Below are 18,333 nucleotides of genomic sequence, written 5' to 3' on the forward strand. Positions count from 1 at the left end.
CAATTTTTTTTTTTTTTTCTTTTTTTTTTTTTTTTTTTTTTGTTTTCCCCCTTCATAAGCCACTTTTGAATACAGAAACACAAATATATAAAAAACAGCTGTTGAAATGTAATTAAAGAATAGACGGGGCCTTCTGCCAGGTCTTCTGAGAGCAATGAGAGCTTGCTCATTACTTGAACCCTCCTCTGTACCACGCCCAAGCACCAGGATGCCTCGCTACTGAAAGCCTTCTCTGCGTGCCTAGTGGGAATAGACAAAAGCAGATCCTCAGCGTGTGTTACTGGTGCTCCTGTCATGTGACCAGCTTCAGTTTGATCAAAGGAGGAGTAAATTATGTTGTCATTTATACTAAACAACAAGGCTGTTTTCTTCCAAAGCAAATATTTAGAAATCAGTTGCATAAAGGAAGCCATATAGTGCCCTCTCTATGTTGTTTGATATTTCGTAGTGGCTTGTGAGCTGCAGAAAGTGAAGCTGTCCTGAAACAGCATGAAAAGTCCCATGATATCTGCAGAAGTAAGGATAGCTGCCATTTTCCTATGCCACAAACCCTGTTCCCAGGTTACTTAGCACAGAAATGTTCCTTTGATTGAGGACAGCTCTTTGAATCTTGTATTTCCAGGAAGTCTTTGTCTGAGAGTAAATAATTGTGTTGCACTACTAGAAGTGGATTCAGATACCCTCACTAGGAATCCTTTGCCCTTTGAGATGCCTTGAGGAATCCAGGATGTCCACCTGGTGACAGCAGAGATCCTACATGACCTGCAGGGGACCCACAACACAGAGAAGCCATGCCAAGCAGCAACTGGAGGCCATCTGGAAAACTCCAGGGGTCTCAACTGGCATCAGATGTCTATGTATGGGCAAAAGAATAAAGACCCTGGCAGCTTTAGGAAATACTTCTTTAGGAACACCTATCCCCGAGAGTAATTCATAACCCTGTCTGTCCTTGTAAGAGGAATGCAGGCATCAGCATTTATTCATCAGACAGCACATAGTCACTGGTAGCTGCACATCACTGTCTGTTTATCAGAACAGAAACCTTTGCCTATAGCTCAGGGATCAAGGAAAATAAGGTTGGTCTTTAGAAAGATCAGAACATAGTTTGCAGATTCATTGGAAAGAAATCTGAATGATCTAGCACATGCCTGAACTACACATTAAGGATGTAGGAGCAGAGTTCAGAAGCTGTAGGGAGATGGTAGCTTCATCCAAACCATGAAAGTGGCAGAGAAGTTACATGAATCGTTTCTAAATATGTCTCACAAGTTATCTGCAAAACAACTTTGCACAAGAATCTCCAGTGCTTTCTTGGTCAAAGTAGAACCACTGAGAGGGAAAGCCAGTGCTAAAACATTTCATGATTGCTTTACATTTATAGCAGCACAACACAAAGTTTTATGTCCTGTATAACACACACGTGTATATTTATCTATTGACAGATGCTGTACATTTCTCCCATCTGCTGTGTATCCAAAAGTCTTGGCTACTACAGTCAATGCACTAAACTTGAAAAGGCCAAGAAAATTTAAATAACAAGGTGTTTTTTGGAAACAATAACCCCTCCAAAGGAACAGGGCTGAAATTCAAAATGAAGCAATCTGGAATTTTATTTCTGTTTAATGTTGTCTTCCAAGCTTACCTCTAATATTCCAGAGGGAACAGTTTTTCTCATGACTGATGGAAACTTAAGTCTCCTCATCGGAAGGGTTTCCCTTCCAGAAATTTAAAACTTAAAAAAAAAAGTATCAGACAACACAGCATCGTGCCAAAGAACAGAATTTTCCAAAGATTCAGATTGAATAATCACTTTGTTTTACATGGCAGACAAAATGTCCACTGAAAAGAAAACACAGCAATGTGGAAAATGCAGAAACTGGGCTTGCAGGTTTAAGAATCAACCAATGTTACATCTGCAGGGCTGGAAAATCAGAATTATCCATATGCTAATAGCTGAAGACTCAAAAACAGAGAGTGAAAGGTGAATTAATGTGAAACTTTAGGATTAAACATAGACAAAAAGTTAAACAATATGATTTGGGTGTCATCAGAAAGATGCAAAGGTGAATTTTCCTGGGAAATGGCAATGACCAACTTATGAGACCACATAGAGGCAACGTCATCCTTCCCATACCATTTTAGAAAATATTCTTCGTAGGTACCTTTTCCTTTTACTTAAAATCTTTATACTAAAATGTAAAAAGCTAGATCATTAGCTAGGACAAATCAGTGTTTCCATACCAGCAGCTGGCACACAGCAAAATGTCATCCTGCCTCTTTCAGGTGAGGGTAGGAAAGTCACCAGGAAGTTCAGATTTTATGTGCCAAGATCTGCCCCCAGGAGCAGCATGAATGCTACCCCTTAGATTTTTTGCTCTCCTAGGAAAAGGTGTGTCACAAGCATGGAAGTTTTGGTTATACACCAAGCTTAAATTCTACTGCTTAGGCACCTTGTAATAGCTTTAACATGTATGCATGTAGAGAGAATGAGAACCTGTTCCTCTAAGGTTGTGACTCTTATACTAAAGGTATGCTGAAAAATTTCTCTCCAGTCTTCTCATAAAAAGTTTTTTTCCTACACCTGAGAGCTGGCAGCTGCATAAACAAATATCTATATCTATATCTATATCTATATCTATATCTATATCTATATCTATATCTATATCTATCTATCTATCTATATCTATATCTATATCTATATCTATATCTATATCTATATCTATATCTATATCTATATCTATATCTATATCTATATCTATATCTATATCTATATCTATATCTATATCTATCTATCCCCAGCCCTGATTCTGCATTCACCGGTGCGAGAATGTGTTAATATTGGTATATTCAGAGCCACATACAGAACCTTTCTCTTATGGAGTGAATTCTCAGTAAATCTTTAAGTGTTCTGCAAACAAGTATCATTATCTCTACTTTACACATGGAAAATTGAGTTATAGGAAGGGGGACCTTATTTGCTCAAAGTCGTCCACCCATTGATTAAAACCAGACTATCTGTGAATATGTGCTATTCAACAGTAGCAGAACTTGATCCTTTAGAGCCTGCTTTCAGGAATGTGACTAGTGCAGGCAAGAAAAGAAAATCATTATGGGCTTGCTCCTGCGAACTGTTGAGCTCCCTGACTCCAACCCTCAATGGAGCTTAAGAACAAGCCTGACTTTAAGAGAGTTGTCCCATTGACTTCTGTGAGACATAATAACATGCTGAAAGTTAAACATGTGCTTAAACATGTGCTTTTGGAGGATTTAGCCTTTAATGAGTCACCAACGCACTGCTACATGTTCTGTAGATTGAGATAAACCCATTTCAAACCACAGCAAGCTCACTGATGGATGCACAGGCTGGAAGGATTCTCACGACCGCTGCATGAATAAACAAAGCCAAAATGGCAGGGCATGAAGCTGCACACAGGAGAGTTCAACACAGACACTACTCCAGTGTACAAAATAAAAACAATTTCAAAGCATGACTGCTGCCTCCCTTGTCAAATGCAGTGAGACCTGAACTATAAGGAAGAGCAAGAATTAAGGACTTAAGAATCAAGGATAGCGTGCTTTTTTCCGAGCACTCGGAGCTCCCGTTTGTTTGTGCCAGAGACACAGGGCTTAGATTACGTTTCTTCCGGCACAGATGTGCTAGGAGCGGGAGAAGGAGGCAGGAAACTCAGCCTCTCCAGTGTATTTATTCAGACCAGACATCATCTACCCTCTGGACACAATTTGGAGAGCTAGGTGAGGACGAAGAGCCATGCCGGCAGAATTAATGCTCACAGACGTGAGGCTGCACGGACCAGAGCCTCCAGGACCTGTCTTTCCCAGGCGGCCCCACTGCCCAGCTGCAGCAGGGAGGATCTCATTGGTGGCCACCAGCTTGACAGCAGCCGCCAGGGAGGACACTTTTGGAGGAGCTGAAGCCCCTGCTGTCACTGTGACTGCATGCTCCGCAAAGCCCCAGCCAGCTCGATGCAATCCCCTCCCAACATGGCACAAGACACCAAACTGGAACTGTGTAGGTTCTGCTGACTGTTGTCCCCAACACCAAAGTCTCCCCCTCCCACTGCTGGCTGTTGAAGGAGGGCTGTGGGAGGGAGTGGGTCCTACTGTGCAGCACATCTGGGCCCTGGCAAACACACTGCCAAAAGCACCAGCGGGACCCCTGCCTAGGATGGGATTATGCTCTAATCGAGCACAGACAACACTTCTGCACATTAATAGCACTCCAGCAGCAAGTGCTGACACCATTATTAGCGTGCGTAATTCTCCCCAGTGTGGTTGTTGCCATTCATTTAGTTTTATTTTCTCTCGTGACTGACTGACTGCTTCAATGCTCTTAACGAGGCTCACATGTGATGCAGCCTGGGTGGGGAGGATTTGGGATTCAGTTACTCATCCGGATGTCATGGAGCAGCACGACATTTGAACAGGGGGTAACCAGTGTCTTAAATTTCATGTATTCCATAGCATGAGGCTAAGATACATGAACAGAATAAAACTAACTCTAAAATTGTCAGGAAATGTGTACTCCTATGCCATTGATTAGCCTTTTCTGCTGCAAGTGTGTGTCTAAATAATATTGGGTACCAGCTGGCAGCGAGTATCGAGTCTCAGATTTTGGGTAGAAAATGTCTGGCTGCAGAGGACACTTCTGGCCTTCTTGCTGCAAGGCAGCCACAAAGAAAGAAGGAACTAAAAAAAAGCAGAAATAGAAGGAAAAGCCTAGAGAGAGGAAAGATCTACAGGCATAGCTTTGTATTAACAGAGTTTATTTGCTCTGCTACCTTGTAAGTACAAGCAAGCTCTGTACAGAAGTCCACTCCAGCCCATGGAAACACACCATATCCCGAGAGAGAGATTGGAAAGGCAGCTGAGGCTTATTGCAGCCCATGCCAGGGAGACAGGAAAGCCAGGACTGACCTGAATGCCTCAGTTGCCACATCATGGGTGTGTGGACTCCTTTCTCCTCCTGCCCCCAGCACTATCCCCAGCACATGGAGAAGGAGCTTGTAGCTAGTAGCAAATTGAAGTTCCTAGACCAGCTGCCTGGAACCTCCCGTTGCCTTTTGCACTGTGCCCAAGCGCACAGGATGTTAGATCAGCATTCCTAGGTGGGAAAAATGCCTTTCTGGTGGGAAAAAGTGAGAGAAATGTGGAGGTGTCCTCCAGGTTCAGCTGGTGCTGCTCTGTCCTTTGTCAGGGACAGCGCTGGGAGACACACGGGGCGTGGGGAGATGTACTGCAACTGGTGACCCCATGAGAAGGGGCTGCAGCTGCTCAGCCAACCCTGATGGCTGTCAGAAATCACAGGAGTTTCAAGAAATAAAATAAAAAGATACCTAAAACCCTGGATTACTTTTAGCATAGTCACAGGCAAGGCAGACTGAAGGCAGTGAAAACAAGTGGGTTGAGGTGATGACAGGTAACAGGTGATTTCTTTGTGCTGGGAATAACCTGCAGTAACCTGCAAGCTAGTTGCCACATTTTTTGTCTGGTCAAATGTGTTTAGGAGGGAGGCAACTATTCTTACAAAATTAGCATTTTCTGATGTGCAGCACCTACAAAAGGTAAACCCGGCTCAATGGCAGAGGTCCTGCAGCATTTATCCTATCACCCCACTACAGCAAAGCAACGCTGCCTGCTGCTTCTGGCCTTTGTGGGGCTTTGAACTTCAATCAGTGCCAGAGTGTCAAATTTTGTTTAGTCCGGGCTGGCTGTCCTACAGGCTCCCAACTGAGGGAGGGCCAGGCCAGGCACAGTCAGGTCTTTGTTCAGTGATCTACCACCTAAAGATTGAATTAAATCCCGTTTAGTCTGCTCCGAGACCTCAGCCACTGTCGCTACTGGTTCTGATGGCAGCTGTGCATGAGGCAGGGAGGACTGGTGTGACAGATGGCAGCCCCTGTGACCTGTCTGCCAGCTTACCTGCCCCCAAAGTTCTCCTGCTGTTGGCTCCCAAATGAAAGAGCAAAGGGCAGCAAAAAAACCCAAACCAGTAACACTGAAACCAATCCACATCTAAAACTTCTGTGAAACCTTGAGAACATTGGAGTTGCAAAGAGGGGGGAGGGAGGAAAAGCTCAAGGTTGAAGTTGCTGTGGTTTAGCTGATGGGCTTTGAGGTTGTCCTCCCAGAAAATGAGCACACCAAGCACCTCTGTTCTCACTGCTCCCACCACCACCCTGCTGGGCTGCACAACATGATGCTGCCTAGACAGCAGCCCCATCCCACAGTCCCTCTCCATGTTTCACTGGGGAGTTGTAAATGCTGTGCTTTGTCAGGCTAACGAGCTGGAAGGCACTGATTTGATGTGGTAGGAATGTGCTCTGGATACCGATCAATATAAATGTTTATTTCTGGATGTGGGAGCTCAGGTTAGGAGCTAACTCCTTCCAAAAAAATACTGAGTCCTGACTTCCAGCCTGGCGGGTGCATCTCTGGCTGATGACTGAGGGGTGGGGGATTGCCTCTGGAAACTCCCACATCGGGGGAGGGAATCCCCACTCCCTTTCTTCGAAAGAGGTGAATAGAAAAAAGATCTGGGGACTCCGCTCAGCCGTGAACCCATTGTTTTAACAGTGAGCTGGAAATTTCTGATGAACCCTCCCATTGAAACAAATCAAAATCAAACCAAAGCTAGGAGTGCTTGCACTCTTAACACATACTGCAACCACTGCTCCCATTTCTTAGAAAATCATTACTTCTTGCCAGAATTTTGATCTTGATTTAGTCTTTCCATCATATTTTGGATTTTTCATTTCAAGCTTCTTAGGGTCTTATTGGTCTCAAATCTATATCAGAGCCTGTGGGAAAACCTCTTGCACAAGCCTTCTTTTTGAGTAATTTCTTGCTACTTTCAAAACTGGCACTGGTTGCCACCAGGAAATGCTGCTTGACATAGACTGCACTGCATTTTCAGTGCTAGCTAAGAGAAAAAAACCAACCATAACCACAGTTTTTAGGAGACTTTCTACTGTGGGTTTCCTAGAGAATGAGTAGGTAGCACTCTAGCTAGGCATTAAATTTCAGAAACCACTATCTTGTGTGGAGACTCAGTGAGATCCATGACCAGTACCTGCTCAAACTATGACCATAATTTCAGGCTTGGAAAGGACCACTTATGTCAAGATAATGTCAAGAAATAACTGAAATGTGACATATGTCTCATTTTTGGGACATGCACTTTTAGACATGTGAGGGGCAATATTCTTCAGGGTCCACAGGGGCAGCTTGCTGGTGCTGAACTAAGACCAGATTTCAATCTGACTGGCATCTAATCTTATGGGAAAGGTATAGAGAAGAAACAACCACTTTATGGAATGTTTAGGGCTTGTTTGCTTCATATAATAATTTAAGAATAACAATAAATTATTGCTCTACATCAACGTGAGCATTCAGTTTTTCTTCTCCAAACATAGGTCAGCCTGTGAGGTTCTTGCTCTAGTGCTTGGATGTGGATAGCAAAGCTTTTTGGACAATAAATGACTGCCTCACAAGGAACACAGTGTGCAGTACATGTGCAGGCACTCGAACAAAAATGCAAATACAACTCTACAGTCTCCAGCTATTCCGGTCTGAAATAATTGCCAGCAAATAATTCCAGTTAGTGAAAACAAAAAGGACACTGCTGCTCAAGATATTATCTTAACAAGTTGTTTGCAAAATTACTTGCACTTTGGCATAACTGAGTAGAACATCAATGCTACCCATATGCAGACAGACCCTGATCCTCTGTCCCTGCTTGGGGTAGTCTGGACATGAATCTGCTCCAGCCTGGGAGGATCTGAGAGGCATCCTCAGCCCCTCTGTGGAACATACAGCCCCTGGCCAGTTAATATGAACCTGTGACTCCCCTGGCCAGAGATGACTTCAGCCAGCTGAGAGAAAGCAAAAGCCAATGCTGGGCCATGCAGCAGCACGTCTGAGCAGGGCACTGCAACCCTGTAATCCAGAGTTTTATTTCCTGAAGTCCTTGGGAGCAACCTTTGGTTCAGGATAAAGTGAAAACAGCAGTAAATTCCTTTAGGGTTAAAATAAGAGGACCCCAAAGCCAACAGAGGAGGGACTATGGAAGACGGAGCAATAGCATGGTGCTGTAAAGAAAAAAAACCCACAAGAGCTTTCAACATCACTTGGGCTGAGAGAGGCTTGGAGCCACCATCAAAGAAACCGTCGTCTGTTTGATTCTTGCTGTGCTCAGGGAAACAAGGCTTCGCACAGTGTTTGTAAGCAAACATGATTACAGCAAACAAATATCTGGCTCCAACACCAGCATGTACTCCTAGAAGAAATCCCCTCAAGGCTTCTGACTCTGGTCCTTCCCACTTGGTTCAGAAAGAAGGGAAGGCACTGGCGTCTTTGCACTGCCGATGTCGGCTTAACTGCGCTCAGCAAGAGTGATCCTCTGCAGATGAAGCACCATGAGGACCGAGGGCCTTCTCAAAAGAGAATCCACAGAGCTGCCTACACATCATCCCTCTTACCTATCACCAAAACCTCCTGCAGAGTCTTCTCCAATCTGTAAAGCTGCATTAAAATGCTGAGCAGAGATATCGAGAGGGGAGCCTGTTTCCTGATCAAGAAACTCAGAATCTCCATCCCACACATGCCACTGTCCCTACTTGCTTCTCTGCTCATAGCAAAACTGGCAGGCTTGCTTATAAATCAAGATGTCCAGTAGCTGTCAGAGATAGAAATCCTCCAGTGAAAGCCTTCTCCTGCCAGTATTTATTTCAAGAAGAAGCCAATCTGAGCATTTTATCCCTCTCTAGCTGCTAGGTTATCATGAAATGGCAGATATAGCAGCTAAGGGAGAGTGATTTAGCTTATAAAGACACAGTAAAACCCTTCATCTTGACCTGGAAAGCAAGTCGAACATTAACAAAAAGCTTGTTCTGATGTATCTGGGTAAAAGCTGAGTAAATTCTACCAATTTCCTATTACAATAACAAAGGAGGGTGCATCCAAAAGCCTCTTAATAATTTTCAGAAGTCTTAAGAAAGCTTCATCTACCCTCATTAAGTACTAAAGGATTTTTATTACTATTACCTTTTTCTAAAATAAAGAAAATTCAAAATGTCTGGAGTCTGAAACAATTCCTTAACAAAGACTGTTTTGGGTATGAAACCTGTAAGCTTTACAACATTTGCCCTGTACTACTTACTGAGATGGACTGATCAAGGAAATCCAGATGACTCAGACTTCTTCTTCCTTTCCTTCAAGAGAAATGGCTGGCCACAAAAAATCTTCTGTTTTCTATGGACAGGCACAATTGGTTGGTCAATCTCCCTCGTAGCCAGTAAGCTATTAATATATATGTATATATACACTCTAGTCACCAGGCTAATGACTGTGCAGTAGTGGAAATGCATTTTGGGTCTGGTTTATGAGATCATATCACAAACTGCACGGGTAAACTGGAAAGCACCAAGAAATTGTAGATAACTACATGATTATCTGTATAAAATTCTGCCACTGGCTTGCTTGAAACATGTTTCAGAATTTGTATATGAGCTTCAATATAATGAAGAATGTGAACTCACAGTGCACAGGTTCTTGCAAATTAACTGCTTCTTGTGGATGCTCTGAGTGTACATCAGGGCAAGGTACTTTGCTTTACTTTGAAAATGCAGTGTCAATTCATTCCTTAGTTACCCTTCTTGTATTGCCTCTGCAAGCATGATTTGGCTTGCGGGGAGAGGGACTTAAAGCTACTACAGAGTAAGAGACTGAATAAAACAACGAGGCAGTTTCTAGGCCAGCATTGCTATCTCCTACCTATGTTACTGCAGAAAATATGGTCATTTCTGACTGTACATTGTAGCAAATGGATGACTTCTGAAATAGCTACCCACGCAATCATCTCCCCACGCACATAAAAATAAATTTGAGTTTTCACGATATCTCTTACTATTACAATGTCAAAGTTGAAAGAACAGCCACTAGTCAACTACAGAATTAGTTTTAAACATTTTTGTGTAAAAGACATAATTTCCAGAAGGGTGTTGTTAATTGCTACAGCCCACCACACTTAGTTACATAGATACGGCTAATTGACTAGACATTATTATAGTATGTTTAATGGATGATAAAGCCATTCCTATTTTAATAGGGTTTCCTAAAATTGTCATCTTAAAAATGAGAATGTCTGTTCATGAGAATTCAGATAATACTATTTTTTAGTTGGTTGTACATATATTTAACTGCTAGAAATACTGATATTTTACAAATTATTCTAAAATTCCTTTCATCTAAAAAATCCTACAGTTCCCACCATGCACTGGAAGTTATGTTTTGTTCTTTGACATTTAAAAAACAGAAAGTGTAGAGAAATGGCTTTCTAACTGTGTGAATGAGCCTTTCACTTTAAGCTGATTCACAAGTTCACTTTACTGTTTGCACAACTCTGCATGGGGAGCTCTGGTCAGGGTTTAAATGTGGAGGTTCCAAATCCTTCCACACGTGGTGTTCTCAACCACCCAGTGTGGGAAGCACTGGGAAATTCATGAAGAATCCCAGTCTCGTGACAGCTCGACCCCAGTTCTGAATACCCAAGAATTATGTTAATTTCAGATAAGCATTTTGGCAAAGATGGATGACATCATGCTGACAGCTCACTCACCATCTACTAGTTGATGGCAGCTACTCTATGAAAAGTAAGGGGGAAACGTCTACAAACAAGATGTTCTCTAGGACTGTTGGCACTGATCAGGAATCCATTTCCAATGTCACTTTTTTGTTTGTAAAACTATCTGAAACATAACCACAGTTGCACACTGGCAGCAATTCTGCAGTTCAAAAGGACACTAATCCAAAAGATACCAGCCTGATAGTGATGAGGGGACAGGAGTCAGAAAGTCAAGCAGTAGATGAAGAAAGGTTTCCTGGAAGCACACTTAAGAAAATTTGGCAAGTTTTCACTTCCCAGCTGTACTCCTTGGGGTTTAGCACTCCAACTCTCTCCTTCAGATGGCTTCTCTCTATAGTAGTGGAAGTGAGTCAATTATTAAGTGATTGAGATAATTAAGTACCTTCCTAGAACTAGAACTGTCAGCCTGTGGAATCCCATGCATTTTGCCTGCAAGGCAGAAGAGGTAGATAAGATTAGAGAGAAAGAAGATGGACTGATCTTTAAGGCTTTTGCATCCTTGCCAGAGTTTCCTTTTGTTAAGAGCCAGGAGAAAGCACTAGTAAAAATCCTTATGATCATCCTATTCAAATACTGCCTTCCCACATTTCATAGTTTTTCCCGGTTTAAAGAACAATTACTCATGTAACTTCTCACAAGGAGGACCATAGGCTTGATTCAGATTTAGTAAAGACTTCTGTGACCCCTGTGGGATAGGGCTCTCTCTCCAGGAGAGCAAGATGGTAGCCCAGGGATGGCAGAGCATGGAAATTAAATGGCCATCAATCCTAATCTACTGGTCTCAGATTCCCCAGTCATGTTTGTCTGGGTGCAAAGCTTAGGGTGGGATACATCTCACCTAATTTTAGCTTGGTCTTGTCTAAGCCAGTCTAAACTATGCTCCCTTTATAGTCACTAGAGGTTAGAAAGGCACTGCCAGAGGGTGATTCAACCTACTTATCTTAGAGACTTATCTTGTGAAGGGAACAAACCCTATAAGGAGGTGCCTTTTGCCCTCTCTCTCCTTCCATTAACCGGAGAAGAGAGAACAGACTAACTTGAGGTAGGTAGTTAGGGAAGATCAGTCTCATCCCATATTTCTTGTTACTTCACAGGTCTCCCAGAGCAGCAGTCACCTTTTCCTGTGCATTGTTTGGAAATTGCAGTCTTCTGGCATGCAGATCCAGAGGACAACTTCCAGACATGCAAAATTGATATAAATCTGAAACAGTTATTATTACCAACTCATACAAGCATGGGTTTTTTTTTCAACAAGCTGTACAAACTAATCTGCAGCATGAGTGTAATGACTAGAAGACATTTGTTTTCTGACCTTCTTTTCCTAAGGCTTAACTTCATTATGGTGATTATGACTACCAGTAAAACAATAACATAACCCCTCAACCAGTAGATCATGTAATAAATTCCCCTAAAACTTCCAAAGAAATTGCACAAGGCTTTAGATATGAACCCTCCACTAGAGTTGTAATGAACTGTATGGCTAATTCTTCACACACTTCTTTGGAAATGTGTGTCTTAATTATTTTTCCAGTCTCCAAAAGCAGTTACTGAACTCAAGCTCAATATTAAAAGGAGTGAAATGTCAATGGGCTGAGGTGTATCCTAGGTTATGCATACAATGCCAAAATGTCAGCGAGATAGATATCTAATTCAGGGAATATATATGCATATATCCCATTTTAGACCTTCTGGAGCAGTGAGACAGCTGGTAGTGAAATCACTGGTACACATGCAAGTGAGTCAGAGAGGAGAAAGGGTAATGGGAGACTCCCATAAGTGGGAAACTCACTGGATCTAGACATAACTATGCCAAACCAATTTACAATTGCACATAGTTAAGCCATGATTTGCACTTTGACGATGAGTGAACAAGAAAGGAAGGAGCTGCCTGTAAGACATGACTCATCCATTTCTCTTGCTTGAAAAAAAAGAAAAGAAAAAAACCCCACCCCTGTGAAAGAGTGCTGCTGTGTGACATCACCAACTGTAGGAATATAGATGAAAGCATTTCTTGCAAGTTCCAGGGCCATGGCTCTGTCACTATCTGCACCCAAAGCTGCATGGCCAGCTCAGGAGGGCAACTGCAGGATGCTGGACTCCTGGCATATCCTATTTAAGGGACCTTGATGGACATGGAAATAATGGTGGGCATAATTTGGTATGTTAATATACCTGAGAATAAATCTATTTATTTATTTATTTTCATATATGTGAAAAGAATGTCCTAATGTGTTCAGGAAATCCTCCCTATCTTTGCTTTGGACAATGATTCTGTCCTAAATCATCTGAGAGCCTTGGAAAAGTGCAAAGGGAAGAGCACATCTTTCCCCTGCAAGCACAAGCAGTGCTTCAGAGGGTAACTGCAAAGCCAGATGTCCTGCACTGAGACAGCGGAACTGAGAACTTAATCTTGAAATACTACAAGTGACAGCACTTAAACAACTATTTAAGGACAGACTTGTAAATACAACCTAAACTCCAAACAAATCTTTGAGACAGTTTCCTAAAAGTCTTTGCACACTCAGGCTTTAGGTGCCACCTAGTTCAGCTGGGCCATTGCACACTGCTGCAGCTCCTCACTTCAGGGCTTTTTGAACTGGGGGTTTCTGCCAGGTCCTATTGCTGGATATGGGCACATGTTATATGGCCAGTTACAGACCAGACAGGTGCTATGGTCACCTAGAGAAAAGTCTACTTTTGGCCAGGAGTTGGTGACCCTCTGTCAGGATGGGGCATCCTATGGGACACCTCCACCCCCTGCATGGTGTCCTTCTCCCCCCCAGATCTGGGGTGCCCATGCTTTTTGATGGTGCTGCACAGCAGAGGACAGGAGGTGACCTCACACAACCACAGGGCTGGGGCTGCCACCCACTTGTCCCCCTCTGAATTTAGCATGAATCTGAGCACCTTAGATTGGATATTAGGTAAAATTTCTTCACTGAAAGGGTTGTCAGGCACTGGAACAGGCTGCTCAGGGAAGTGGTTGAGTCACCATCCCTGAAGGTATTTAAAAGCTGTGTAGAGGTGGTGCTTAGGGATATGGTTTAGTGATGGACTTGGCAGTGCTGGGTTAACAGTTGATGTTCTTAAAGGTCTTTTCCAACCAAAACAATTCTATGAAAGGGAAGTAGACTGCACCTCCTTGCATCTTTACCTCCTTCATCCTTGATCCACCTTGTAAATACCAGACTCATTGCTGATTAAGGCTGAAGAGATGACCCTGGTAAGTGACTCTGTCCTCTACAGCAGCAACCGTAGGGCCTCCTGGGAAATAATTCCTTTTCTAGCTTTTATCCCAAAAGCTTCTCATCCTGAGTGAAAGCTGCCAGAGAGCCACTCCCGCGTTGCTGAGTTGAGCTAGGTACATTGCACTTGGCAAGGCCAGGCATACACTTACACTGGATGCCCCAAACCCATAAGAACAACGCCAACAGAGTGACCTTGTGATCACTCTCCATACCCTTGATATAGACTAGGATTTTCAGTGTCAGTTGGAAGGAGTTTGGTGAAAAGAGAGCAAATATGGGTTCTGGTTAATCTACATAAATTTTCCATCCCCCAGCCTCACAGTGGTGGCCTTTTTCTTCTACAAGGTTTTATGCTGTCAGACTGCATGGTAATGAGATCTTTTTAGCAGGGGTAATTTCAACTGGAAAATAAAATTAGTTTTATGACAGGTCCACATCCGTGTGTATAGTCTATTCTTCTCTAAATCTGTTCTCCCTTGCCAAAGAGTGGTGTACTGTATTCAAGAAAGTAAGATGAAACCCCTTACAGTGTGGTTGGGATTTCTATTTCCAGGCACAAAACCAAGGCAAGCCACACTTGACACTCAATACTCCAGCACTGTAGGTACTTGAAGACATGTGTGTATGATCAGACCAGACCTGCTGGATAATCACTGTGCACTAAGAGGGAAGAGAGTATGGGGTGGTGGTGAAAGGGTAAAAGAGAGGTCAGAAAGGACCATGGGATGGACACCCAGAAAGGTTACACCACTGTGTAACAAACAGCACATGGCTGGAGGGGTCTATAGTTGTCCTTCCTTGGGAACCAGCTGCAAGACTTCAGGTTCCCCTTGTACCATGGGACACACCCGGCCATGAGGCAGCACAAAGGACAGTATTTCTGGTGCTGCTTTGGAGCATTCTCCATAGACTAGGTTTCTACCACAGTGTCAAGGAGAATGCATGGGACACACCTCAAATCAGAATTAGGTGGTGGGTTACTTCTACATCACAGACAAGCTCTGCCCCACACCCTCCTTGGAGGTGAATTATGATGACCAGCAAAGAATTACAGCCAAGGGGAAAGACCAACTGCTTCAGATAATATAGATAAATCAGAGGAGTAAGATAGCTATTCTAGGTTGGGTTTTGGTGGGTTGGTTTGTGTTTTTCTTTTAATTAAAGATAGACCCGCTGGGTTCATTCTGGCAAATATTTTCTCCTTCTTATCTTAAATATTTTCCATCAGCTGGCTTGGAAGGTCCCATATTAGCAAGAATGTTTGTGGTGTTGGCACAGGTTGCACTAAGAAATCATCAACAATCACACCAAAGCATTAATATAAAGCAGCATTTTTGTGGCTGTGTGATTTTATTGCTTGTGAAGGGTGACTCACTGATAGCTGTGCAGACTAAGATCCTCAGTTAATGCATAAAAGAGAGAAAGGAAAAAATTCTCCCACTTGCTGTTCCTGACAATGCATCTCCATTCCTCTGCAGTGTTTCAGAGGTAAGAGGAGACACTGTAGAACATGCAGGCAGCCCAGTGTCTGCTGGGACTGCCAGCAAACAGATTCACAATTAGTGTATGAAGCAGCCCACTCATTCCACAAAGGAGCTCAATGATCTAGCTCACAGTTCGTGGCACTTGGTCATTCCTAAAAATGTGCTTGTTTGGGCCCAGGTGCCTCATACCACTCACATCAGAGCCACGATGGCTTCTCCTCCTTGTCCAGTGTGGGCTCTCTATTTATTTGAGAATGGCTGTTGGACAGACAGGTACCAACCACCTGTCTGTTGTTGAAAAGTCTCTGGGAGACCAAGCCAGATTAATGTGCAGGGATGTTTTGCTTTGTTGTATTACTACATGCACAAGCAAATGTGAGAGGGCTTGCATGTCCGCAGCAGCAGCTAATTCCATCAGCCTGTCAGGGAATAAAATCTTTATTTTTAAGCACCTTGCAGGCTTACAGTAAAGAAATCTGCTGTCGGGTTTCCCCACATGCAAACCCGCTATAATTATCATGTAGCTCCCATTTCTGCGCATCACCAGAGCTTCCCCTTTGCCTGCTTCATGTAAAGAGGCAGGCTCGAAGGGGCAGGATCTGTACCTTTGAAGTGACTCTCACAGGACATTACAAATCTCCCTGGAAATCTGCCACAAATGCTAGTTTATTTTTAAAGGTTTTACTTTTTGTCTTAAGAGGAACAGCTTGTCTGCAGTCCTGGAAACACCATTAGGGGTCTGTGTGACTCAATTTATGACTCAGGAAACTGCTTATTCTGTCTTTCAAAGCTCCGCATTTTTAGTTCCAGACTTCAGTCAAATTGAAGTCAGATCAAACTGATTCCCACTCCCCACTCCACTCCCCCTCCCCCCGCCAAGTAATTTAATTAGCTTGCACATCTGAGGAAAAGAAAGAAGAAAAAAAAAGAAGAAATTAATTTAAATCCTCGCATTTTAAAATAAGTATATACTGAGTTACTGGACATGGACCTAACATGGTTATTTATTCCATGTCTCACTTCTAAAAGGCAATTCCGCTTCACACTGCTTTTCTGGTACCTGTGGGCATTCTGGGGGTGCATCTATCAAAAAATATGTCACACAGCTGTGTCCTGACAACATGCTCAGAAGTCCTGCCTTGGTACTGGCAATACCTCCTGGAATGAAGCTACCACACAACCTCAGCATTTCTAGCTGTGTAAAGCCTTTCCCTACACCAGATTAGACAACACAGTGAACTCACTTTGGTACAAGAAAAATGTCATTGCTCAGCCTCCAGTTTGTACAGCAGCTTGAAAAACGTGGTTTTGTTTTAGCAGGTTAATCTCCTGCCCCTCAACCCATATTCTCCCTTCAACACAGCTGAACTAGTTGAATACAACTTCATAGCTTTGTCTTTCTCTGTCTACCTAAGAGACAATTTCCACAATGTTAAGCTCTTGAAAAAAAATGTTCTTAAGCTGAAGATGTCCCAAGTTAAAATCCTGATTTTACTGCCTGTTCCTGGTTCCTGATCTTTGCACTGAGACTCCCACCTACTACCAGGATGATCTCTTTTATTTTGTGAGCATAAGGGCAGAATGCTTTCTCATGCTCTGTGCCCTCCTTGGTCCACTTCCATGCTTTTCAGGGGGAAAAATAAAGCACAAAAACAAAAGCCCATTTGTTCACCTAGTGATTTAGGAATATTAAAAAAATCAACATCTATCTGTTCTAGGATTTAAAGTCATTAGCTCTTCTCTACTTCCCTCAGTAAGGGCTCTGCTGTCTCCATTCCACAACTGGGGAGATGTGTCCTCAGCTGGAGCTGATTTCTATGACATTTGTCTCAGGCACAAGGTGGGCAGGTGGTTGGGGGCAGTTATTCCATGGCACGAAACCGTGGACAGCCAGCAGTGCATTCACCCAAACCACAGGCAGGTGAGCATGCACCTTCTGAAGGGTGGACCTCTCTCTTCCCTTGGAGCAGGGGAGCACAGTGAAGAGCTGGCTAGGACAAGCTCGCTCTGCTCCGTCCATGCTCCCCTGGATGGTGATTTGCAAAGATCCATGTGAAGTCTTTACAAAGGTCTCTCTCTCCCTGGGAGTGGACCCAGAGAGTTGTGGACTCCCCTGGCAGTGCCCACCTCTTGAGGTGTGCAGGCTCAGGGCTTGTAGGCCTGGCTGCAGCATTATCTCTGTGCAGTCCTCTCCTTTCCTACCCTGTGGCTGCCAGGCTTTGTCTGTCACCTACAGTGGAAAACCAAGCCTGAGAGCCTAACTTAATGTTGGCATAGGGGGCTTTCTTTGCTATGTAATAGCAAGGTGTAAATGTAATAAATGCACACAAATTCTATTCTCTTACATATGAAATTAAATTAACTACTGATTGTTGAAAAGCTTGCACTACTAATGAGTGGCAAAGTCATTAACTGAGGTCATGTCCTTCCAATACCAATGACACCTTTATACCACACCAACACGCTTTCAAATGAAACAGAATTTGCAGAAAACCCACTTTAAAACTGCTGTTTCTAGAAGCACCTCTAAACAAGATTTCCCCCTCCCTCTTTCAGGTCACACAGCTTGTCTCTCTCCTTTTTTTTTTTTTAAAAAAAAAAAACTCAACACAAACAGAAATCAGCCAAGTACAGAAATGAAGGAAGAGAAACCCCTTAGTTTCCCCTTCCCCAGGCTAAAACATTTTAGAAACCTGTGTAAGTGACCTAGACTAAGTTTTTGATGTTACTCAAGCAGTGTGTGCAGCTTAGGGAGCTGATTACGTGATGTGATTGGGAGGATGAAGGACAGGGTCATGCTGTGATTGAAATGGTGGGGAATGAGAAACTTCTTCTCAGTAGAAAAGGCAACTAAAAACAGGAGGTCAATGCACACCACTGGTCTGAAGTTGCTTCCTTTTGCCTGACTAAAGGAAAAAGTACTGTTGGAAGGAGAGGA

This window comes from Chaetura pelagica, unplaced genomic scaffold (genome assembly GCF_000747805.2).
Source record: "Chaetura pelagica isolate M959 unplaced genomic scaffold, ChaPel_1.0 scaffold244, whole genome shotgun sequence".
NCBI classification, from domain to species: domain Eukaryota; kingdom Metazoa; phylum Chordata; class Aves; order Apodiformes; family Apodidae; genus Chaetura; species Chaetura pelagica.